General features: G+C 41.0%; 1 protein-coding gene across 1 annotated transcript in view; it reads left to right on the top strand.

Annotated features, from left to right (window-relative positions):
• Positions 1–27,179, top strand: part of UCK2 (uridine-cytidine kinase 2) — a gene marked incomplete at its 5' end in the record, with an annotated part of 104,806 nt that overhangs the window by 513 nt on the left and 77,114 nt on the right. The gene's annotated exons all lie outside the window — the stretch shown is intronic.

The following is a 27,179-nucleotide window of genomic DNA, read 5'->3' as shown; positions in this document are numbered from 1 at the left end:
GTACACACGGTGTGATTAGGGTTTTAAGAGAGGTGTGGCCAGAATGCTGCTGTGACCCCGTTGAGGGGGTGGTCAGAGACAGCCTCGGAAGGAATCGAAGCAGTGCTTCGAGGGGTGGGAGTGCTTTGTGGGGAAGCAGAGGCCTTTCCAGGCAATGACGCGGGCGGTGGAGATAACGTGGTGTGTAGTGGAGCAGTGAGTGGTGAGTCCAGAGACGGGGTCATGAACCCAAATGCCTACGGTGGCTGCGTGTAAACATCTCGTGCAGGCCGAGCAGAAGGAAACGATGGGAGGGGCCAGGCATCAAAAGGGAGCGACAATTTTGTCTGGAAGGAGCAATTGGTACTCAACCTCCGACCAGTTTCCCTGGGGGAAGGAGCACCCAGTGTTCATTATCTTCGCATTTTCTAGGAAAATACAGAGATCTTGATCGTATGTGAAAGCTCAGTCTCTAAATGCCGGTAATTCGTCGTTTTAAATGGTGTAGAAGTGAAAGAAAATGCCTCAGAAGCTTGGTGTCAGCCTGGGTGGAGGTTTTCAGCCTTTTCACACTGTTACGTCTGTGTGGAGTATGTGTCTATGAAAATCTGGAAGCTAGCTGAACTGTCTCCGGTTGATTTGTACTTTTTCTCTTAAACTCCGATATACTTAGAGTTCTCCACTAATGCTCCAGTAATGGGCCTTTTTTAGTTTTATGTGCCTTTTGTCTCCTCTTCCAAGTCTTAGCAGCAAAGAGCCTGTCTCCTTTTAACAATGAATTTCTACCATGTGTTAGTAGGTACAGTGTTAGGCACTATGAAAGTCATAGTATTCCTGACTTTCAAGTTCGCCTTGGAAGTCACACATTATAATAAGATATAATCGAGGTTTTCGTAAAATGTGCGCAAGGCAAAATTGGTTCTTCTTGGAGGAGTTGGGAAGGCTTCCCATTGGAGCTAGATGGTGATAGGGCTAAAAGTTTTGATAGGATAGGTTTTCATTCAACTCTGTATCACTTGTGTAAATATTGAAGCACAAGAAAAGCATGGCTTTTTAAAAAAATTTTAGGTACGGTTGACATACAATGTTACATTAGCTTCAGGTGCACAGCTGTTACCCTGTGCTCACCACAAATGTCACTCCCATCTGTCAAGAACATGACCTTTGAAATCAGACCTGGTTTTCTGTTCTAGCTTTGCCACTTAATTGACACCTGTCCTTGAACATCTTGTCTGTGCATCTTCTTATGTGCAAAATGGTAATAATAACACAAGCTGCATAAAACTGGAAGACTACATGAAAGAGTATATCAGAAAGCATTTAAAGCTGTACCTGACACAGTTTCTCAAATCCAACATGCCATTGATGGTAAGATGAAACATTATAAGCTATTAAGAAAAAATAAACTAGTTAAACCATGACACACCACTGATTGTAGGATGCATCCCTTTCAGAGGTGTTAAAATGTGGGGCTCCTGGGGTGCTCATGCAGTTAAGCATCTTGGTTAAGCATCTTGGTTTCAGCTCAGGTCGTGATCTCACAGTTTGTAGATTCAAGCCTGACGTTGGGTTGTCCTTCAGTGTGCTTATTTGAAGTATTAGTAACAACACTGTTTCTAAACAAATGATTACTACTAGGCCAGGCATAAAGACGAGAGAAATTAAACCCCTGCTTTATGACAGATACAAATGGATATGGACTTTAGGTTTGAATGCTACCCTACTACGTGTGAGCTACATTACTACAAGTTATTTAACTTCTCTGAGCCTCACTTTTCTTTAGCTTTGTAGAGATAAAAATGCCTACCTTCCAGAACTATGTTGAGGTTTGTTTATATAGGACTAAGATCAACACTCTGGAGTCAGACCACCTGTCTTCAAATCTTGGCTTCACCACTCCACTAAATTTGCAATTTTAAGCAAATCATTTCACTGCACTGTGCCTTGGTTTTCTTGAATATGCAATGACATAATGATAGCAATGTCTAAATCCAAAGGATTGTGTTTTTTGAGATCATGTGGGTCAAGTGTTTGGAAGAGTACCAGGCTCATAGAAAGGGCACTTTAAGTGTTAACTGTTATTAAAGCACCCAGCACATAATCCTTGAACTAATTTTATTTTCGTTCTATCCATTTTCCTTGGATTCTTGTTCCCTTCAAAAGCTTCAGTTATGGGGCACCTGGGTGGTTCAGTTGGTTAAGTGTCCAACTTTGGCTCAGGTCATGATCTCATGGTGTGTGAGTTTGAGTCCCTAATCAGGCTCACTGCTGTCAGTGCACAGCACACTTTGGATCCTCTGTCTCCCTCTCTCTGTTTCTCTCTCTCAAACATAAACATTAAAAAAAAAAAAAAAAGGAAGCTTCAGTTACCATCTATCGACTGATGATCCATAAAGTAACATCTACAGCCTGAGTTTCTTTCCTGATTTTTGGACTTGATCTCCAACTGCCAAGTGGGCATTTCCATTTGGAGATCCCAAACTGAACCTATCCAATGCTTTTACACAAACTCCAATATTCCCTTCTTTCTTTCTTCTCTTATGAAGTAGCACCACCATCTGCCTCGTGTTTCAAGCCAGAAACGGGAAATATCCTCAATTATTCCCTTTTCTTTATCCTACACATCTAATCACCAAATGTGATAAATTCTCCCTCCTTCATTTCTCTTTCCACCACCCTCCTCCCCCCACCCCCCTGCAAAAATCTTTCAATTTCTTCTACTGCACTTTAGCTCAGGTTACCATTGTCTCCCTTTGCATTACAGCCTTCTAAATGGTTGGTCTCCATTTACACACCTGTCCCCTCCAAGCCATTCTTTTTATGTAGCCAATAGTGATCTTTCTCAACTACAAAGATGATTGGTATAGAGAACGTAGAAGAGGAAGATGTTGAGGGCAGCTCCCAAATTTTTTTTCTTGGGTACCTGAATATATTCACATTGGAGAAAACAGGAGAAGAATCAAATTATTAGGGGAAGATTTTTTCCCCCTACTAGTCTTGCAGGACTAGATAAAGACCTTCAGAAACACTAAGCACTGAAAAGATTATGAGGCCCCTTCCCAAACTATAATTGAAAATAAAACGAATGCTAAAGTGAAATGTGAGTTTATTGTCTTTTGGAATATCTTATTTTTTCAAATAACTTTCACTCTGTGCGTGTGGGTCCCAAGTATGCGTTTAATTTGCCTTTTAGGTAATACAGCACTCTTGTTTGAAGACAGAGATTGAGTCTTGTTTATTGTTGCATCTCCAGCTTTTGGAACATGGCCTGGCACAGAGAAGCTTCCCAATATATAATGAATGAGTGAGTGGATGATACTGCTGAGAGAGAGGACAATAGGTTGGACAAATATCTTGGAAGAATGGGGAATTTTAGCTTGACTTCGAATAAAAAGTGAAATTAGGATGTGGGCACAGCAGTGATCAAAAGCATTGAATTGGCAATGAGAAAGAGGGAAGACATCACAGTCTCTATGTAGTAGAAACAACCAATATGTGTGAAGAGAATATATGTTCAAAAGAAATAGAATTGACTAGGTAAAGTAGCTGAATTATATCTAGAAGAGGTACAAGGTTGAATTTCAGGAGATCTTTAAATCTGATACTGTACAAAACTTTGTGTGCACATTTTTTCCCTGAATCAAAGTCATAGTTTTTAAATCAAATTCTCAAAGGAGTTTGTAAATAATAAATGTTAAGATTTATGTTGTATATTTGAGAGACTGATAAGAAGTCTTAAGTTTGATGCTGTAGCCATTTAAGGCTCAAGTATTTTTACTACAGGGGCACCTGGATGGCTCAGTTGGTTAAACAACTGACTCTTGGTTTTGGCTCAGGTCATGATCTTGTAGTTAGTGCAAGCTGTGTGTCAGACTCTGTCCTGACAATGCAGAGCCTGCTTGGGATTCTCTCTCCCTTTCTCTCTGCCCCTCCCCTGTTCATTTTCTTTCTCTCTCTCACACACACACAATAAATAAACAATAAAAATATCTAAAAGAAAGAAAGGGGCAGAAGAGAGGGAATGGGAACCTCAGCTCTGGAGATAAAGCCTGAAAAGTTGGGCCATCAAATTGGAAAGGGAAAATTAAAATTAATCTTTGTTTGCAAATGACAAGACCTTATATGTAGAAAACTCCAGAGATTCCACAGAAAAAAACCAACTGTTACAACTAGTAAACAGATTCAGCAGAGTGGCAGAATACAAAATCCACATACATAAATTATTCCCATTATTTTCCATAATAATGAATAATCCAAAAAGGAAATTGAGAAGACAATTCCATTTAGAAAAACATCAAAAATAAAATACCGAGGAATAAATTTAATCAGGGAGGCAAAATATTTGTACACTGAAAATAACAATACTCATGAAAGAAATGATAAGACACAAAGACACTTTGTGTTCATGGGTTGAAAAAGACTTTACATTGTTAAGATGTCAATACTACCTTTAACAGTCTACATATTCAGTGCAATCCCTGTCAAAATTTCAGCATTTTTGCAGAAATAGAAAAATCCACCCTGAAATTCTATCAAACCTCTAAAGACCCTGAGTAACCAAAGCAATCTTGAAAACGAATAAAGTTCAAACTCTCCTACTTCCTGATTTCAAAACTTCCCTCCAAGCCTTGGAAATCAAAAAAGTGTGATACTGGCATAAAAACAGACATATAAACCAGTGAAAAAGCATAGAGCGCTCCAAAATAAGCCCCTGCTTATATGGTTAAACATTTTTCAACAAGGGTACCAAGACCATTCAAAGGCTAAAGGACGGTCTTTGCAATAAATGGGATATTTAGAAAACGGGATATCCACATGCAAAAGAATGAATTTAGATGCTTATCTTATACCATATATAAAAATTAACTCAATGGGTCAGAGACTTGAACATAAGAACAAAAAGTGTAAAACTTAGAAGAAATAGGAGAAAAACTAAATGACGTTGGATTTGACAATGACTTACTGGATATGACACCAAAAGCATGGGCAACAGCAGAAAATAATAATAGATTGGACTTCATCAAAGTCTATAACTTGTGCATGAAAGGATACAATAAACAGTGAAAAGGCAATTTATGAGCTTGGAGAAAATGTTTGCAAATCATATATTGATAAGAGATTAAATTCCAGAATATATGAAGAACTCCGACAACAACAACAAAACTCAATTCAAAAATGAGCAAAGGACTTAAATAGACATTTCTCCAAGGAAGATATACAAATGGCCACTAAGCACATAAAGGGATGCTCAACATTACTAATGATTAGGAAAAAGCAAAGCAAATCTATCTATGTGAAGTAGTACTTCACATCCAGTAGAATGGCAATTATTTAAAATAAAAAACCTGGGGCACCTGGGTGGCTCAGTCAGTTAAGCCTCTCTGGCTCGTGATTTCCGCTCAGGTCATGATCTCACAGTTTGTGGGTTCAAGCCCTGCACTGGGCTCTGTGCTGACAGGATTCTGTCTCTTCTCTCTGACCTTTCCCTGCTTGCTCTCCATCTCTCTCTCAAAATAAATAAACATTTAAAATAATAAAATAAAAAAACCTGTTGGTGAAGATGTGGAGAAATTCGAACACTTATGGATTGCTGGGAGGAATGTAAAATGGTACAACCGCAGTGGGAAAAAGTATGGTGTTTACTCAAAATATTGAACATAGAATTACCAGATGATTCAGCCATTCCAGTTTCGGATTTGTATTCAAAAGAATTGAAAACAGGGGCTCGAGCAGATATTTGCACATCCACGCTCATAGCAGCATTATCCTCAGTAGCCAAAAGGTGGGAGCAACCACGTGTCCATCAATGGATGAATGTATAAACAAAGTGTATATATTCATACAATGGAATATTACTCAGCCTTAAAAAGGACGGAAAGGACACATGTCACAACATGGACGAACCTTGAAGAAACAACGCTATGTAAGATATGCCAGTCACAAAAGGACAAATGCTGAATGATTCCACTTACATGAGGTACCTTGAGTAGTCAGATCCATAAAGACAGAAGGTGAGGTGGTGGTTGCTATGGGGGGAGGGAAGAATGGAGAGTTATTGTTTCATAGGTATGGAGTTTCAGTGTGAGAAGATGAAAAAGTTCTGGATATGGATGGTGGTGCATGATTGTTGCACAACAATGTGAATGTAGTTCCTAACACTGAACTGTACCTCTATATCTGGTTAAAATGGTAAACTTGATATTATGTATATGTTACCATAACTTTTAACCAATTTTTAAGTTGGGCCATATCTAGACGATGTGGGTCAGCAGAATCTCTTCATCGTTCCTTCTGGGAGTATAAATTGGTACAGCCCCCTTGGAAATTTGGTCATTACTCTGTAAAGGTAAAAATGTGCCTTCCCTTTGGCCAACCATTTTGCTTCTATATATATATCCAAAAGAAACTTTTCAACAAGTACCAGAACACATGTACAGGAATGTTCAAGTGAGGGGAGCCTGGGTGGCTCAGTCAACTGAGTGTCTGACTCTTGATTTCAGCTCAGGGCATGATCCTGGGGGCATGGGATCAAGCTCCATGTTGAGCTCTCACTGAGCCTGGAGCCTGCTTAAGATTGTCTCTCTCAGGGCACCTCAGTAGCTTAGTTCATTATGCATCTGACTTCTCAGCTCATGATCTCACAGTTCATGAGTTTGAACCCCACAGCGGGCTCACTGCTGTCAGCACAGAGCCCACTTCTGGTCCTTGGTCCCCCTCTGTCTCTCTGCCCCCCCCAACTTGTGCCCTCTTTCTATAAAAAATAAACATTCAAAAAAAAAGATTCTGTCTCCCTCTAGCCTGCTTAAGATTTGCTCCTCTGCCCCTCTCCCCAACTCTCTCTAAAAAAGAAAAAGAAAATAAAAAGTTCATGTGAAAACTCTCTTTAATACCAAGATTTGAAAATAACTCAATAGTAATAGATGATGCAATGGAGGATCAAAGAGGTATATGTAAATATAAATTCATATCTTGGTTTTCACGTTGGTGGTGATTTCATGGATATTTGTTATTTTAAATGAAAGACTAAATGAATGCTTGAGGCCCTTGAATATACCAATGATGAAAATGTGCCATGATGAAACATGAAAAATAATGATGAATTCTCTGTATCTCAGCTAAAAAAAAAATTTTTTTTAAATTTTTCAGTGCCTGGGTGGTTCAGTTGGTTAAGCTTCTTGACTCTCGATTTCAGCTCAGGTCATCATCTCACTATTCATGAGTTTGAGCCCTGTGTCAGGCTCCGTGCTGTTAGCTTGGGATTCTCTCTCTGCCCCTCCTTCCCTTGCCCACTCTCTCTCAAAAGAAAATAAGTAATTTTTTAAAGTTTGTTTATTTTATTTTGAGATAGCAGGAGAGAATCCCAAGCAGGATCCACACTGTCACTGAGGAGCCCAGTGCAGGGCTTGAACTCAGAACCATGAGATCATGACCTAACCCAATATCAGAAGTTGGATGCTTAACCAACTGAGCCACCCACTGCGCCCCCCCCCCAATTCTTTCCGTATTCAACTCTATATCTGTTTGATATAAGTTGAAGAAGGAAGCTGGGGAGGTGGGGAGTAATCTTTTAAATTACCTACCATCAAATAAAAATGATACTCTAGGAAAATATGTCACATTTCCCTTGTGGCCTCAGGTACCCTCTGATTGATTATTACTTTTATCTGGGCGTTTAAGCATCTCAATTTTAGGAGATCAGGGATAGTGGAAAGTCACCAAAATATCTTTAGCTTGAATGGGAATTTTGCAAAATAAGCAGTGTTTCTGTGAAAAAAAAATTCGTCTGGTGGTTTCACATAGGATAGATACATTTTTGAGAGACATCGCAGTCAGAAGAACCAACTATCAGGACATCATTACGATGGAGTTTTCAAGTAAGAGAGCCCTAAACTAAGTAGTAGCAGCAGAAATTGAGAAGGAGCTAAGAACCTTTTGCAGGATGAAATAGTAATTCTTAGAATACATAAGATGAAGGAGATACAAATACTTCAATAATTCTTTTTTAAACATTTTTTTAAATGTGTATTTATTTTTGAGAGACAGAGACAGAGCATGGGTAGGGAAGAGGGAGAGAGAGAGAGAGAGACAGAGAGAGAGACAGAATCTGAAGCAGGCTCCAGGCTCTGAGCTGTCAGCACAGAGCCCAATGCAGTGCTCGAACCCACAAACTGTGAGATCATGACCTGAGCCAAAGTCAGACACTCAACCAACTGAACTACCCAATCACCCCACGAATACTTCAATAATTCTAAGGTTTCTACCAGAGGTATTTCTCAGCTTTGTAACCCAAAGTTTATACAACTCTAAGGACTCCCTTTAAGAAAAACAATATGGCAAAATCAAAATAGGATGAAAATTAGATACAAAAGTGAATATTTATTTGAAAGAGGCTAGTGCCTCAGAAGTTTTTTAAGCTTTCAGTTGTACCGATTCTTAGATTTCAAAAAGTTTTCCCCATGAGGACCAGCGCTGCAAAGTGCACTGTACTACTCCAGTCTCTATGCCTCTCAGAAGGCTTTTTTCTTAATGTAGGTGTTATCACTATGAACTTACCTCCTAGAACTGCTTTTGCTGCATCCCATAAGTTTTGGTATATTGTGTTTCCATTTTCATGTATCTAAAGGTCTTTTAAATTTCTCTTTTTTGGGGCGCCTGGGTGGCTTAGTCGGTTAAGCGTCCGACTTTCACTTGGGTCATGATCTCGCGGTTCGTGGGTTCGAGCCCCGCGTCGGGCTCTGTGCTGACTGCCAGCTCAGAGCCTGGAGCCTGTTTCAGTCTGTGACTCCCTCTCTCTCTGACCCTCCCCTGCTCACGCTGTCTCTCTCTCTCTCCTAGAAATAAATAAAAAAAAGTTAAAAAAAAATAAATAAATTTCTCTTTTTTTTTTTTTTTTTTGACCTTTGGTTGTTCGGTAGCATGTTGTTTAATCTCCACATATTTGTGAATGTTCCAGTTTTTTTCTTGTGATTGATTTATGGTTTCATACCCTGTAGTCAAAGAAGATGCTAGACATAGTAGTCTTCTTAAATGTATTAATACTTGTTTTGTGGCCTAACATATCTCTCCCAGAGAATATTCCATGTGCATTTAAGAAGAACGTGCATTCTGCTGCTGTTGGATTATCATTTTCTGTAAACGGCTAAGTCTATCTGTCATAACATGTGGTTTAAGTGCAATGTTTCCTTATGGATTTTCTGTTCCTATTATCTACACAATGTTGAAAGTAGGTTATTTAAGTCTCCTATTATTACTATATTGCTATTTCTCCCTCAAGGTCTGTTACTATTTGCTGTGTATATATTGAGGTGCTTCTATACTGAGTGCATAAATATTTATGAATGTTGTACTCTATATTAATGACCTCTTTTCATTTCTTATTATAGTCTTTGCCTTAAAGTCCATTTTATGTGATTTAAGTATAGCTACTCTTACTTTTCTTTTGATTTCCATTTGCATGGAATATCTTTTTCCATTCTTTCAGTCTACATGTGTTCTTAAAGCTCAACTGAGTTTCTTGTAGATAGTTGGGTCTTTTTTTAAAAAATCTATTTAGACACTTTATGTCTTTTGCTTGGAGAATTTAGTCCATTTACATTTAAAATAATTATTGATAGCTATGAACTTATGATTACCATTTTGTTCATTATTTTCTGGCTCTTCTTAATTCCTTTATTCTTTTTTCTTCTCTTGTTCTCTGTGTGATTTGATGACTTTCTGTAGTGGTATGCTTAGATTCCTTTGTCATTACTTTTTGTGTATCGGCTATAGACTTTTGATTACCATGAGGCTTACATAAAACAGAAAGATACTTTGCTTTTGAATCATTTTCCATTCAAATAATTTTCTTGTGAAATGTCTGTTTATACTGCTACCCCTGTTGGGTTTTTTTTCCCCCCCAATTATTAACTAGTCTACTTCCACAACATCTTTATTTTTGTCAGTGGCTTTCCTTATAATTGGAGTAGTTCTCCACTATTATTTTTCATGACTTTATGAAATCCCTACCTCTTTTACATGAGATTTCTCATTTGACTTTGCAAACGCGTTCTACTGAATTTGCAAATAGATTAATGGAGTAGACGGATATGTTAAATGAGGAGAGATGTTTAATGACTCATTTTTTAAATGATTGGTTCATTGGTAAATATATGATAGGGAAACTGTTGTTTCCTAGTGCAATCTCCTAACTGTGGGGCCCTAGCTAATGAAACCCTGACTAATAAGGATACCCCACAGGCATTTGATAAGGTTCCAGTGAACATTATTGAAATAATGGCTGTGAAGTGCTTAGCATTTGTTCCTGGCACAAGTAGAGTTGATTACTTAATCCTTTGTGTTGCCATGGTATACCATAATATCACATTACATAGTATTATGGTTGCTTAATTCTTTATGTGCATGTATTTTTTTTTAAAGTTCATTTATTTATTTTCAGAGGGACAGAGACAGTGCAAGTTGGGGAGGGGCAGGGAGAAAGGAGACAGAGACTTGCAAGCAGGCTCCATGCTGCCAGTGCAGAGCCAAGTACGGGACTTGAACTAATGAAACCTCTAATGAAACCTCAAGATCATGACCTGAACCAAAACTAAGAGTCGGATGCTTAACCAACTGAGCCACTCAGGCGCCCCTATGTAAGTGTGTTTTTTAGTAGTCTTGACTCCTAGAAGGTAGTAATGGTTTCAAATTCATCTTTGTGCTTCTAATATGTGCCTCATACATAGTGAACATTCAGTACATGTTGAATGAGTAAGTAAAGGAATGAATGAGTGGATATCTTCCTCATCTTTTTCTTGTTCTATCTCAGGTTACCTTTAATTTTTGTAAAAAAATTTTAATAAGGCAAATACCTTTGCATGTTCTCTAAGATAGAGTGCTAAAAACAAAATGCAGAATGGTTTGTAGCAGATGCTACTTTTTTTTTAATTGGAGGTAGAATATACACATACATGCACAAACACATTCATGGATATATTTGTGTACATATATGTGTGTGTATTTGTTTTCTGCATAGACTATCTTAAGGATACGTGAGAAACCAGTAAGAGTGACTACCTTTGGGTAGTAACGCTGGGAAAGATTTACTTTCTTATTGTATATTCTTTCGAATTGCTTAATTTTTTAGTATTTATTTTTGACAGAGGGAGAGCATGCAAGTGGGGAATGGGCAGAGAGAGAAGGAGACAGGATCTGAAGTAGGGTCTGTGCCAACAGCAGAGCCTGATGTGGGGTTTGAACTCACCAACCATGAGATCATGACCTGAGCTGAAGTCAGACGCTTCACTGACTGAGCCCCCCAGGAACCCCTCAAATTGCTTATTTTTTTACCTTGTCCTTATATTACCTACTTTATATAAATACAGATATATGGATATAAATTTTATTTTACCAGGCTGTTACCATTTCTGAAACCTAAAATAACTGGTAAACAGAAGGACTGGAATGATGTTAGAATATTACTAATTCAGGTCAGAAAAGTCCTTAAATATGCAAATATAAATCACGTAAGAGTTAAAAAAAATATTTTCTTTGTCTTCATCTACCTGTACGCTTACACACTGCACATTTCAAGTTGACCTAAAGGTCACAGATACATAAAAATTGGGTGGGATTTAACAGTTTCTAATTGATTTTCATAGTCTTTATCACATAATTTAGCTTTTGTTAGAGAACCTTTCATCTCTGGCCATATTAAGTTTTGTTTTTATGACTTTTCATTCATCGTGTTTTATTTTGTTTTGTTTTAAGATTTTATTTTATTTTATTTTTGTGTTTACTTATTTATTTTGAGAGAGACAGACAGACAGAGAGAGACAGCACGAGCAAGGAAGGGGCAGAGAGAGAGGGAGAGAGAGAGAGAATCCCAAGCCCGTTCCATGCTGCCAGCACAGAGCCTGATGTGGGGCTCGAACTCACCAACTGTGATATCATGACCTGAGCCGAAATCAAGCTGGATGCTTAACCAAAGGAGCCACCCAGGTGCTCCTAAAGATTTTACTTTTAAGTAATCTCTACATCCAGCATGGGGCTCAAACTCAAAATCCTGATATCAAGAGTCACACGCTCCACTAACTAAGCCAGGCAGGCACACCTCCATTCACCATGGGGTATACGGTTACTCATGCACGTACAACCGAAAAGTTTGACAAAATATCCCAAATTAAATGATCTACATGCAATTTCTTAATAGAGCAGAAAAGACTCCCCTGATGCTCCGACCACCCTTGGGTCTAACTGTTGTATTCACTCCGCCACCTTCCAACTGCCTAAGGTTTCTGGCATCACAATCTTCTGCTATTGGAGCCTAAATGGGTTTAAACTTTGAAAGTGATTTATCATAAGGGTCCCTTGGGTAGTTTGGTCAGTTGAGTGTCCAACTTCAGCTCATGTCATGATCTCCTGGCTTGTGGGTTCAAACCCCACATCTCTGCTAACAGCAAAGAGCCTGCTTCAGATCCTCTGTCTCCCTCTCTCTCTGCCCCTCCCCTGCTCTCTCCCCCTCTCTCTCTTTCATAAATAACCATTAAAAAAACTTTAAATGCCATTTATCATAATGTATCAGAGGGTTTAAAGACGTGCATACCCTTTGATCCAACATAGGAAATAATCAGAGGATAATTTTTTTTTAATGTTTTATTTATTTCTAGGAGAGAGAGAGACAGTGTGAGCAGGGGAGGGTCAGAGAGAAAGGGAGTCTCAGACTGAAACAGGCTCCAGGCTCTGAGCTGGCAGTCAGCACAGAGCCCGATGGGGGGCCCGAACCCATGAACTGCGAGATCATGACCTAAGCAAAAGTCGGACGCTTAACTGACTAAGCCCAGGTGCCCCTAAGGATGATTTCATAGCCTTAAATTTAAAAATTTTATCTTATTTTTGAGAGAGAGAGCACAAATGAACGAGGGGCAAAGAGAGACAGGGAGAGAACCCCACAAGGGGCAGAGCAGAGAGAGAGAGAGAGAGAAGAGGAGCTCAAGCTTACCTGATACGGGACTTGAACTCAAAAACAATGATATCATGACCTGAGCCAAAGTCAGATGCTTAACTGACTGAGCCACCTGGGTGCTCAATTTAAAACTTAAAAAAGCACGGGGCACCTCAGTGGCTCAGCCGGTTGAGTGTCCAACTTGGGTTCAGGTCATAATCTCACTGTTGGGGAGTTTGAGCCTCACATTGGGCTCTGTGCTGACAGCTCAGAGCCTAGAGCCTGCTTCAGATTCTGTGTCTCTGTCTCTCTCTGCCCCTCCCCTGCTCTCTTTCTCTCTCTTCCTCTCTCAAAAATAAATAAACATTAAAAAAATTTTAAAGAATTTAAAAACCAGAATATCTAAATGGTAAAAAAAAAAAAAAAAAAAAAAAAAAAGGACTGGTTAAATACATTATAACAAATGTATGCAATGGAATACTGTTCAGTATCTAAAATTATGTAAGTGTATATGATTTCATTGCAAATTCACAANAGCCTGCTTCAGATTCTGTGTCTCTGTCTCTCTCTGCCCCTCCCCTGCTCTCTTTCTCTCTCTTCCTCTCTCAAAAATAAATAAACATTAAAAAAAAATTAAAGAATTAAAAAAAAAAAAAAAAAAAAAATAAATGGTAAAAAAAAAAAAAAAAAAAAAAGACTGGTTAAATACATTATAACAAATGTATGCAATGGAATACTGTTCAGTATCTAAAATTATGTAAGTGTATATGATTTCATTGCAAATTCACAATATAGTATGTGACTGTATTGGCTCACTGATAAATATGTGTTAGGGCAAACATTGCTCTTTAGTGCACTCTAACTATGGAGACTTGGCTAATAAAATCTTGGCTAGAAAAGACCTGTATTTATTTATTTATTTTTAAATGTTTGTTTATTTTGAGAGAGAGAGAGAGACAGCAAAAGTGGAGGAGGGAGGGAGAGAGAGAGAGAGAGGGTAAGAGAATCCCAAGCAGGCTCCATGCTGTCAACACAGAGCCCGATGCAGGGCTCAATTTCATGAACCGTGAGGTCATGTCCTAAGCTGAAATGAAGAGTCAGATGCTTAACCAATTGAGCCATCCAGGTGCATATATACATATATAATGCATAGATCAGTATTCTAGATCTTGCGCAGGGTGGTCGATGTTTATTAGGTTATGAAGTAAATAATAAAGAGGGCCAATGATGAGAACTCTTTTATAAAAAAGAGTTATGATCACTTAAAATCTGTGCAGTTGAAGTATGTCAAAGAAATAAAAGAATGGAAAGGGGAACATCTAAGAGGTTATTTGCTAAATTGTTAATCGTGGTTATCTCTGACTAAAACTTTAAGGGTGATTATTTTCTTTTTACACACTTAAGAGTTTCTAATTTGTCTATAATTCTATATTATTTATGTAATGGGGATATTAAAAAGTCAAAACCATTAAGTTTAAGATTTAAAAATATTCAACAATAACAGCAACAGTGAAGACTAACACTCCTAAATAGACAAGACTATTGTCTGTATTGGCTAATTATGTTCCTTTGTAGCAAATGCAACTACCACGTAAAAAGAAGGAAGCCAGGGCATCTGGGTGGCTCTGTTGGTTAAGCATCGACTTTGGCTCAGGTCACGATCTCACGATTCTTGAGTTCAAGCCCCACATGGGGCTCTCTGCTGACAGCTCAGATCCTGGAGCCTGCTTCAGATTCTGTCTCCCTCTTTCTGCTCCTCCCCCACTCATGCTTTCTCTTTCTCTTTCAAAAATAAATAAACATTAACAAATTTTTTTTTAAAAAGGAAGGAAGTGGTTTCCAGCTACTAAGAAACATAAAGCCATTTGGAAAATCTTCACCTAGGTTATAAGGTACTATTGATATAGAGATGCTGGAATGTAGTTACTTTTTGAAGGAAAAGAAAATTTACAAATGTTATAACTTAGTTAAATTACTTTCTTAAAGTAGAACTACACGTATAACTTATTTACATTTTCAGAGTTTCAAATAGTGAAGCCAAAGGTTATTTTATTTTTAATTTATTTACTTATTTTGAGAGAGAGAGCGTGCGCACTCACGCACAAACGTGCAGAGCCTATGAGTGGGGGTGGGGCACAGAGAGAGGAAGAGAGAGAATCCCAAGCAGTCTCTGTGCTGTCAGCGAGGAGCCAACTGTCGGGCTCTATCTCATGAACCTTAAGATCATGACCGGAGCCAAAATCAGGAGTCATATGCTAACTGACTAAACAACTAGGCACCCTGCCAAAGGTTATTTTAAAAAATTGGAGTTGCTCTGGGACTTGATTAGATGTCTCTGCTACATATTTCTTAGCACTTGACCTAGCACCACATTTTTTGTCATGGCTCAGTTGAAGACCTGTTTTTCTTTTCTTTCTTGATTGTAAGCTCAATAAGAGTAGGAATGATGTCTATCTTATGGCACATAATAGGAACTCTATATATATATATATATATATATATATATATATATATATATATATATATATTTAAGAGGGAGAGAGACAGAGACAATCTCAAGCAGGCTCCATGCCCAGTGGCAGAGCCCACTGGGATCATGACAGAGTTGAAGTGAAGACTCAGACGCCCAACCAACCAAGCCACCCAGGTGCCCTGCAACTCAATATTTAATAAGAGAATGTACAAATAAATGAATGGGTACAGTTCCAATTTAGAGCTAGGACATAAAGAGCAGGAGCTGTAAAATGCCCAGTGGAGGTGGCCCCTTATACTTTGAAGGTGTGAAGTGCCTATTACATTTGAAGTACATTTACATTTAAGGACAAATATTTGTGTTTACAGTTGACACTGACCAATCCCTGTAAGCAAAATGCCGATAGGAATATACTACTAAAAGTCCTCATGAGGAATAAGAATGGAGAGAAAGTGGCAGACAGGCTACCATGTCACAGTTATATAAATTCAGAGCTGCAAGAGAACTTAGAACATCTCAAAATCAATCCTTCATATAATAGATGAATAAATTGAAGTCCATACAATGTAAATGAATTATAAAGTCAACTAGTCCCTTATTGATAACTCCAGACCATGAGCAAGGTCTCCTAACTCGCTGGTCTAGTTTTCTCTCGGCCAAACTTAAAGGATTGATCATCACCTAAGTCTAGGAAAGGAAGAATAGAGAGACAATCATCTTGTCCTTCAAACATTCTGGTCCAGATTCCTTCTTCAGCCCCAATGAGCAACAAAACTCGGGGGTCATTAGGAATGGCATTGTAAATGAAACAAAATGAGATCTCACATCTGGAATACTATACGTAGTTCTGCGTCCATTTCACAGAAAAAATACAGCAAAGCCAGAGAAAGGTCTATGGGAGAAAGTGAGAGTCCTCTCACAGAGCGATTGAGAACAAGATAAAAACATTATGATGCTTCACACTGAGCTGTTAAAAGAAATACAATTATCTGCACTGTACCCGAAATCTTTGAATTGTGGGCACAGAAGAAAATGAGACCCTTCCACAAAATAGCTGTGGACGCTGTTGTCAAATATTCTGTTGTGCTTTAAATGATCCATGAGATGGACCTGGTCTGCTCATTCAGATGGTTTTCTTTACAAAACTCCCTTTCTTGTCATATCAAACCCCACTTAATCCCTAAAATCCCCAACAGAGAGGGAAAAATGCCTAATTGTTTTCTTCTCTGGTGACAGGCAGTGGTGCTTCGGGTCACAGGATGACACTTACCTGGAGGCGCTTTCTCTGTCAATCTTCTTTTCATTTCATTTCAAGTCCTGGGTGGTTACGGATGAGAGATACCTCCCTTCAGTTATATCCATCAACTACCCATGTCTTTTACTCATTTTCCCTTTGGGGCCTGTGAGTATTTTCCTGTGGAAGTATGTCCTGGTTTGTAGTAGCCATAGTGGAAACTGTTTTTTATAATACTGTCAGAGCATTCAAAGGACACATATTTGGACTATCCTAAAATAAACAAATAAATGTTTCCTTTGTTTCACATCTTTGTTATATACTATTTCTTGTTGGAAGTTATCAGATTTCAGTCTTCAGCTGTTTTTTCTTGAGGGTTTACTTCTTTAGTCTTCCCTTTTGTATTTAACTTTCAGTATTCTCCTCTCTGCCAGGGACACCTGGGTGGTGTGGTCGCTTAGGCGTCCAACTTCGGCTCAGATCATGATCTCACAGTTCATGAGTTTGAGCCCCACGTCGGGCTCTCTGCTATCAGAGCAGAGCTTACTTCAGATCCTCTGTCCCTGTCTCTCTGCGCCCCGCCCCTTGCTCTCTCTCTAAAACAAGTAAACATAAGAGAAAAATATTCTCCTTTCCCACATATTTTTCAAAGCTCTCATATTTATTTGAATGCTTAAGTGTTTTTACAATATTAATATATCTGTTTTTTCAGTAGATCACGAAAACTGACCTGCTCTCCTGCTAGTGGGCAGTTATTCTAGAAAATTTTGCAGATGTGAATATTCAAAACTGAAATAATAACACTAAACTGCTAATAATGATTAGCTCTTAGGGAGATGATTAGAGAGGATGTTCACATTCTGTATAAAAAATTCCTGAGGGGCACTTTGGTGGCTCAGTCAGTTAAGCGTCCAACTTCGACTCAGGTTACGATCTCACAGTTCATGGGTTCGCACTCTATGTTGGGCTCTGTGCTGACAGCTCGGAGCCTGGAGCCTGCTTCAGATTCTGTGTCTCCCTCTCTCTGCCCCTCCCCTGCTCATGCTTTCTCTCTGTCTCTCAAAAATAAATGTTAAAATAATTTTTAAAAAATTCCCTCCTTGTTTTTTAAACTAAATATATACAACTTTTTAAGCCAGAGAACATTTATAATAAATTATTAGTAACTGAATATTACACATGAGACGTCTAATATAAAGCTAAAGTCAATGAATATCTTTCTCCATAAATAGGTCTCTTAGGACCTCCTCCATGGTAGCAGGATACTATTTAATTCCTTGTGAGGGATAGTTTGTTGCTTTGACATTCTGTCACTATAGAGAAGCATTTCTTTTTTTTTTTTAATTTTTTATGTTTACTTATTTATTTTTTGAAAGAGAGAGAGAGAGCAAGCCAGGGAGGGGCAAAGAGAGGTAGAGAGAAATCTCAAGCAGGCTCCGCGCCATCAGTGTAGAGCCCAACACGGGGCTCAAGCCCAGGAACCATGAGATCATGACCTGAGCAGAAACTGAGAATCGGATACTTAAACAACTGAGCCATCCAGGTGCCCCTAGAGAAGCGTTTCTTAGGGCGAATTCCACAGAGCACCAGTTCTGCCCCTTAGTAATGGGCAAATGAGAAAAAAGGATTCTGTGGTTTTGGTAACTTTGGTAAAACACAGGTTTAAACAAACAAACAAACAAACCTAAGTTTCTTAACTGTAGTATTTCTCAGAGTGTTGAAAGCACAATGGATACTCTGACTCGCTCCAAGAAGTGAAGTGGGAACGGAGCCGTGCACAGGTTTTTCCAAACTTTTTTGTTTCCAGCATCTTTTTTTCCTCCCAGAACCACTGTTTCAAGGCCTGTACTTTAGGAAACGCTGCTTTGCAGTGTTCAAGAAACAGTCTTTTCATAGTGAGGGATAATGAAGGGCTTTATCCCTTCTTACTTGTCACAAGATTTATCCATATCTAGACATACAATCATTGTTTTTGAGGCAGATTTAGATAAAGTATAGATTTTTCAAATATTAAACTAATTTTAGTGTTTTCTTCTTTAAAAACAAGACTGGGTTGTGATGTAGTACTAGATTTAAAATTGTGTTCGGGAGTTTTACATGTTCTCATAAGAGACACTGGCCTTTAGTTTACTGACTTTTTTCTATTACAGTTTACTTATTTAAATTGAGGGGGGATGCAGAGAGAGAGAGGGAGAGAGACAGTCCCAAGCAGGCTCCGTGCCATCAGCACTGAGTCTGATGCTGTGCTCTATTTCACGACCATGAGATCACGACCTGAGCAAAATTAAGAGTTGGATGCTTAACCGACTGAGCCACCTGGGGGCCCCTAATTTTCCAATTTTTGGTACTATGTTGCCAGATGTTACTGTTAAAGCTATGCTGGTCTCATAAAATAATGAGTTGTGGAGAGTTGTATCTTTTTCTCCTCTCTGGAAGAGTTTGTATATTCTTGGTATTAACTAATTCTCTTTTGACTGTTTGGTAGAATTCACTGGTGAAAGTGTCCGAGCCTGGAGTCTTATTTTGCTGTGTTTTATTTCCCTGGGAAGTTTTCAGTTTTGCAAGAGGTGTCAGAGTCCGTTTGGTGTGGGGGGCAAAGCCCCACACCCTTGCCAGCAGTGAGTGGCGGACTTAGGCACAAATAGGGGAGATGCTTGCTTGAAGATGAGAGGTTCTGGCTCAGAACACATGGGGAAGCAGCCAGCAATGTAATAAGGGAATCCCAGAAGTGGGAGAGACCCAGAATGGCTCACACATTCTTGGCTAAGCAGGATACTACACATGAGTGGAGGGGACCTCAGAGACCTGCGAGTCCAGGATAAAGCAAAAGACAGAGGAGCCCTGAGAACTGGCTGGATCTTTGAATGGATTCCCCAATAGATAATTCAACAGTTTTAGTTGGATATTTCAATACTTCGGTCTCGGTATGCGGTGGCTGGGAGAAGTCCTCAAAGATCTCTACCTACAAAGAATATAATCAACCGAGAGCTCCAGCTAATGTGCTCTGAAATACATTCTGCATTTGCTCCCCGGCCATGCTTCCCCTAGGCTAGTCCCAGCCAATGGCTGTGTGTCATTGGAACACTACAGCAGGTCCCTTCCTAGGAGATGCGAGGTCCTTCTGATCGCTAACAACTTTGACTTAAGGACTCACAACAGCTGAACCTTTCTTAGTCTGCATGGTGGTCTAGGATGCTTCTGCTCAATGTTCCTTGTCTCTGTGCCTCTCCTACATGCAGCGTCAGGCCCATGCTGCAGTCTGAAAGACCTCTCTCTCAGGCTTTTCCAGCCCCTTCCTATCTCCTCTTGAAGCCATTTCCCCTAACAATTGTACATTTAATCCTATTGCCATGTGCTTCTTAGAGGGCCCAGATGAGCACAGATGGTATCAAGAGTGAGCCAAGAAAATTGGTTGTCAGATGGGGGGTTTGGGACTGGCTCACCTACTGCCCGGCAGATGAGGAGGACACTGTCCTGGTTGGGAGGGGGGATGTGGCGCAAGGTGGTGGCTCAGTCGGCAAAGATGTCCCTAGTGGTGATCTGGGAAAATGGCCCAGGAGAGGAGAAGGCTGTGGCAGGTGCCATGTTTCAGGCCTTTCGAAAATATGGGGGACCAGTGCCTACAAAGGCAGTGGAGTTGGCTTGTTGCTGCTACCTTGTAGCGAGTCTGCTGTTAACGAGCAGTTGATGGTGCGTGAGAGTCCGCACCTCTAGTGGTTTCCAAAGAGGCCCTGATCTCTTGCAGGAGAAGGGCAGGCACGTTTGAGGGGCAGGCAGAAATGCTCATTGTTAGAGTCTAAGAGCTCCATCATTGTGTGCATCGGTCAGCCAAGGCAGGAGGGTTAGGAATGTGAGGGCCCTGGTGCTAAAAGTGAAGGATACTGAAATACAGGAAGGGGCATCTGAATGGATGCCTTTGAGGATATTGCCCGTGTATCTACTGTGTCCCTGTACCTTCTGTGCTCACAGAGGTGGCCCATATTCCCTAAGAGCTAACACCTCTGAGATGTTCTCCTCTGAGGCTGCCCTCACCCCTACTTCCTCCCCTGCCTACCAGAATGATCACAGGGGTTATGTAGGGTCTGAGTGAATTATGCTCAAAATTCTACTTGTGTGCCTGTGTGGGCACCTGTTTTCCTAGGGAATCCATTGCTTTTGTTGGTTTTTTTTTTTTAGTCTGTGACTAAAAATATTTCTGAAATGCTAGCTCTTCCTCCCTTTAAGCCTGAAGCCTCCTTCCCACCCGGAATGGCTGTAATTTCATTACGAAGCAGAACTGAACTAATTTTCTCTCCTAATGACCTAGGGAGAGTTCACTTTGACATACCAAAATAACTTTATAGAAAAATACCGCTTGAACCCTGAACAAAGGCTAATTGGCTGGACCTGCTAATCCCATTCGACCTCCAGTTGACACTTCAGCCCATCATCTCAAGGACAGTCAAACCTGCCATCCTTGGCTAAATCTAAGTACTCCTCTGAGGCAGCTGCCACCAGTATACCATACTCTGCTTCTCTTCTTAACAGTCACCAGGGCTGGGACTGGGGTGGAGCAAGGAAGGTGCTCAGAGCCAACACATAAGGAGGGGCTCCTTTTCGAGGCTCACCCTACACTTGCACTTGCTCTGTCTGAAAGTTGGAGTCTCCTTACATATTGCACCCTAGGGGTCTCCTTCGTCAGCTCCCAGTCCCGCCCCCGTGCATCACCAACATCAGTGCATCGCTTGTGTGTGATGGAAAGAGCATTAGTCCCAGGGTGATGGAGGGGGACAAGTAGGTTGTTCACAGAGACGATGACCCAGAGCTGACTGGGGAAAGTGAGGCAAGTCATCGCAGAGAAGTGGGAGGGCATGAAGTTAGTCTGGAGACAGGAAAAGCAGCAAGGGGTCAGATGCAGGTCTGGGAAAAGCCCTAAATGTTTTAGGGCGTGCCTGGGTGGCTCATTTGTTGAAGCATCCAACTTCACCAAATCCAACCCAATTTTGGCTCGGGTCATGATTTCATGGCTCCTGAGTTCGAGCCCTGAGTGGGGCTCTGCACTGAAAGTGTGGAGCCTGTTTGGGATTATCTCTCTCTGCCCCTCCTCCCCTCAAAATAAATTTAAAGAATAATAAATGGCTTAGAACATGGCGAGTGAACAAAATGAGGTCGCCAGGAGCTTGCTCTGACTGGGAGCCGGTAGGTTCTGGGCGAGACAACAAAACTTCTGGTTATATCTGTCTTACTTTCATACAGTCATGCTGGAAATTATATCCTGGTTTAGGGACAGGAGAGAATATCGGAAAATCTCTATAGAGCAAAAATCTGTATGTTAACCTTTTCAGAGTCTTGGATGGCTTCTTAGGGCATCTGGGATTTCTGCAGTTGCACCAACTGAAACATAAAAGCCCTTGTAGGACTATTATCTTTGTGGGGCAAAGGTGTATGCACCAAAATCAACATGTTGGGTTTAACAAAATTAACAACATTTGCATTTATGTAACATTTTATGGGTTACGAAGTCTTCTGACTCCGCCTTTTTCTCAGCCTCTCCATGCCTTTGCCCATTTCTGTCCCCAGTTCCCAAAAATCTCTTTCCTCTCCTAGCCTTCTTGTTGGAACCTAGTTTTTGAAACAGCTTTATTGAGATATAGTACACATACAATTCACTAAGGTAAATTGTGCAGTTCAATGGTTCTTATGATGTTCAAAGTTGTGCAGCCATCGAGACAGTCAATTTTATTTTATTATTATTATTATATTCTTTAATTTTTTTTTTTTTTTTTTTTTTGAGAGCAAGAGAGAGTGGGGGAGGATCAGAGACAGGGAAAGGGAGACACAAGCTGAAACAGGCTCCAGGCTCTGGGCTTTCAGCAAAGAGCCTAATGCGGGGCTCAAACCCACGGACCATGAGATCATAACCTGAGCCAAAGTTGGTTGCTTAACCGACTGAGCCACCCAGGCTCCCTGAGACAGTCAATTTTAGAACATTTATCTGAAAAGAAATCCTGAAGATGCCTGGGTGGCTCTGTTGTCGGTAGAGCATCTGACTCAACCTCAGGGTCTTGAGTTCAAGCCTCAGTTGGGCTTGGGCGTGGAGCCTATTTTGAATAAATAAATAAATAAGTAAATAAATAAATAAATAAATAAACAAATAAGAAATCCTGGACTCCTTTAGCTACTCCCAGTTTGCCTCCTCACCTCCCTCGCTGCAGGCAACCACCAGTTTCTTCTCTATCTCTGTCCATCTGATTGCTCTGGGTATTTGAATTTTTACCTTACAGTGACCTTGGCGATTAGGAATTCTTATCTCTGGAACTCCTAATCCCTAAATGGTGGGACTTATGTAGTAAGAGCGGTGATAAAATAGAAGAGGAGGGAAATGGTATTTAGTTAACAACTACTGTATGCCAGTATATGGTCTTTATTTTCAGAACCATCCTACAAACCATGTATCATTTAACAGCTGAAGAAACTGAAGTCCATAGAAATTGCGTAACTTGCCATAGCTTACAAAGTAGTAACAAAGCAAGGATGCAAACCTTGCTTTTCCAACTGGAGCCCATTGCCTTCCTTCCACCTGATCAGTAATTCTCAAACTTGGGTGGGCGGGTACCAGAGACACCCGGAGGGCTTATCAAACACAGATTAATGGGCCCCACCAACGGAGTTTTGGTTTCTTTTTTTTAGGTTTATTTATTTTTGAAGGTGGAGAGGGACAGAGAGAAGGGGAGACAGAGAATCCCAAGCAGGCTCCGCACTGTCAGCACAGAGCCCAATGTGGGGCTTGAACTCACAAACTGTGAGATCACGACCTGAGCCAAAACCAAGAGTCAGACACTTAACCGACTGAGCCACCCAGGCGCCCCTGGACTCTTCAGTTGTGGGACGGGCCCCAAGCCTTCGCGTTCCCAGATGCCGCAGCTGCTGGGGCTGGAGACTCTGCCATATAACATGCTGCCAGCAGCATCTGAGAATGTGATCGCCATCACCTGGCTAGATGTAAGGAGCTTTAATATCATCCAGACAGCTCTTCAGAACAGCGCTTAGGATCTGTCCAAGCAATTGCTGATGATAAAAGGCCATACAGGAAATCAAAATGTTTCAGAGACAAGTTGAAGTTTGTTGAGACATTTTCCCCCCTCTGGTTTGGAAATGTGATAGAGAGTTGCCATGGTTTGTGAAGCGCCCAGAGGTAGAACTTCTCAGATAGAGATAACATGTAGTGTTCCTGGTCTCATTCCGAACAACAGCTACTTTGAGAGCAGGCCGGCTGGCAGAGGACTGGGAACGGAGGTTTCTCTGTTTGTTCCTTGGCCACAACTGCAATTACACACTCATGCCGACTTCATCCCCGTATGTTAACTAGGCCAGAACTCGATCAGACTGAATTCTGTACAGAAAGTAAAATGATCACAGAGACCGAGAGAAATGGATTTCCTTGAATCTGTTCTAACTCTGGATTTTATTGAACAGGTTTGAATTTTTTTTTCTTCCTTAGTGGCTGGGGAAGGAGGATGTTTGGAAATCACCTACCTCCGGATCTGCAGTGGAATTGGTACTGTAGAGTCAAGCGTGATTTGAACATCCCTGGCTGTGGGATTTGGTGACCAGGCTCCCGAGGGAGGGTGACACAGCACAGGAACAGCACAGACAGCCTGCCTTGCTTGATAGAGAGCTGAGACACGTTGTCCTTGCCGAGGTTGCCAGTGCTGAGAATACTCTTAATTTAAGTGGACTTGGGTGACTTCCTTACGTGGAGGTAAGGCAGCCCTAGGGACAGAAGAGAGTAAAAACAGGGAAAGCAGAATGCAGCTAGATGCCCTTGCTAATTAAGCCTTACCTTTATATAGACAGCTTTTTTTTTTTCCAGAGCACTTTTACGTATATTAACTTATGCACAGAAGTCAAAATTATCATTAAACAAGGTCCAGAAGTGGTGCCTGGCTGGCTTGGGATAGCATGTGACTTTTGCTCTTAGGGTTGTGCGTTTGAGCCCCACATTGAATGTAGAGATTACATCAAAAAATAAATTAAAAAAATTTTTTTTATGAGCAGGGGAGTGGCAGAGAGAGAGAGAGAGAGAGAGAGAATCCTAAGCAGGCCACGCTGTCAGCATAGAACACCATGTGGGGCTTGAACTCACCAACTGTGAGATCATGACCTGAGATAGAATCAAGAGTCAGTCGGACTCTTAACCAACTGAGCCACTCAGGTGCCCCCTAAAAATAAAATCTTTAAACAAGGTGCAGATAAGTGTAATGAGTCAGCTCAGCTAATGAGTTGGTTGGACTAGTTAATAGATGCACATATGAGACTAGAGGTAGACAGTTGGTGGGAATCCCCGGAAGAGAAAACATTTGGAAATAAGAGTACGAACCATGTAAATAGCATCTAGGGAACACCACCTTTCATTTCAAAATGGTGGATGAGAAGTTTCCTTGCTGCTACTTTCACCTCTTCCGCATTCTTCATTCGTTGATTTGGTATCATTCAACATGCTTCCTACTTGCCTGTCATTCTGCCCAGAGGGGCCTAGGGAATGTAGAGATGAGACATGGTGTTTCTTCCTTTATTCAACGGATATTTATTAAGGTCCTACATGTGCCAGAAACTGTTTTAGGTGCTAGGGATATAGCAATTAAAAGGAAAAAAAATGAAGAAATGTACAAATCAGTTTGCAGTGTGTCTTCAAACTAACAAGGTAAAGGCAACTAAGTGCTCCAAGGAAAACTTTAGTGCTGGCTAGAGGGATGCGTCCATGGCTAGTGGGATAGAGCAAGTGTAGTAGTGTTCGTGGTAGAGTCTAGACGGCGGTTCTGTCAGTGTTTAAAATATTTAAACTTTATATTTGAAAAAAATTATGATAAAATATCATGGGGAAAAAAGCTATAGAAATAAGGATGGCGGGGGAGTAGGGTGGGGTGGGGTGGGGTGGGGGTGGGAACACCTGGCGGGCTCAGTCGATTGAGCATCTGACTTTGGCTCAGGTCATGATGTCATAGTTGGTAAATTCCAGCCCCGTCTGGGGCTCTGTACTGTCAGCACGGAGCCCACATCAGATCCTCTGTCCCCTTCTCTTTCTGCCCTTCCCCCCACCTCTAAAAAATAAACAAAACAATGAAATAAGGAAGGTGGAGATTTAGGACAAGTTCATAGAGGATGTAGCATTCTTTAATCCTCTTCTTTCTCTAGCTACCTAATATTCCCTTAGGTCTGGGGTCCATCAAGTTTTCCAAGTCTCATTAGGCTTTATCTTGGGCTATAAAGAACCCTGCAAAAGTCTTTGAAGACTGTCCGATCTCCCTAGTGGAGAAAAGCCTTGGGGGAGAAGAGGCAGACTGCTGACTCAGCTAAAACCCACCCACCCCAAGGCCATGTGGGAAGGCCTGCCTCTACCTACCAGATGGCTACTCTCTCCCTCTTAGTCTCCTGTGTGAGCTTCTGTGGAGTTGGGTTTTGGATGGTGACGTGAAATATTTCAAAAGTTAAAAGACCATGTGTGCTTTCTAAGATGCTTAATTTGCTCTAGCAAATTTTTTTCAAAAGAATTCTGAATTTAAGGTAACTTACTAAGTTTGAAAAGAATGCTATTGACTTAAAGCTATCTTCTAGACTGCGGGAGCCCATCAGCGCATCCGTTCCAGGCTCACAGGGGCAGAGGCTGGAAGCTACTGGTCCAGTCCTACCTACCCCCCACCCCCCGCCCCTGCACAACCCCAACAAAAATTCCCTTTCTGGTTTCAGCCTTATAGGGGCCTCTTCAAACTCTTACACGGGGCCCAGACTGTGCCAGCTGCTATTCTAAGAACTTTAAATATAACAATTCATTTGGTACAACCATCCCAGGGTGGAGTTACCAGTATTATTCCCATGTAACAGATGAGAACACTGAGGCCCAGGGAGATTATGTAACCTGCTCATCCAAGTGAAGGCAGAAATCTGCCTCCCGAGGTCGGGGGCTGCTCTGAGTCCCCAGCAGATACTGCCTTTCTAATCAAGTGACTAATTGCCCGTCTCTGAAAACCCAGCTCACTGAAAGGTATTAATGGGTCAAAATGACATTAATTACTATTTTAATGTTTTCATAAATCCTAACTCCGCTGGAACCTCACCAGTATTTGTGATTTCAGACTCGTTAGCAAGGGCCTTCCTTTTTCTTGGGGGGGGGGGGCGTCCTTCAGATAACCCTCTCCGATTACCCTTCTGGGGGAGAAGGACTCTAGTGGGTCGCTTACAAAGGAGGATGGTGTTTCCAAGAGAGGAAATATTTAGAACTAGCCGTTGACATATTTTGGCAAACGGGAGGAGGAAAAATTTTCATCTGGGGAAAACACGAGTTTTTCGCCTCAATAACGGGCAACCGACATTAACTCTTTGCTTCACCCCACTCTCCCATGCTCGTCGGAATTCTGCCTCCCAAGCCTGGGGCGTTGCCAGCGCCCCCATTACCCGATCTGCCCTTGCAGCTTTGGGCCCCCTTTGAGACAGATGGATCACACCCCATTAAAGCGCCGAGCGCGTGTTTCCTTCTCGCTGCGCCCGTGGTCGTCGGGAAAGGGTTAACCGGGCGGCGGGGCGGGGGGGGGGGGGGG

The sequence above is a fragment of the Hyaena hyaena genome, unplaced genomic scaffold (assembly GCF_003009895.1).
Source record: "Hyaena hyaena isolate Hyena2069 unplaced genomic scaffold, ASM300989v1 scaffold_1216, whole genome shotgun sequence".
Lineage (NCBI taxonomy): Eukaryota > Metazoa > Chordata > Mammalia > Carnivora > Hyaenidae > Hyaena > Hyaena hyaena.
This window is presented reverse-complemented; position numbering and strand designations above follow the sequence as displayed.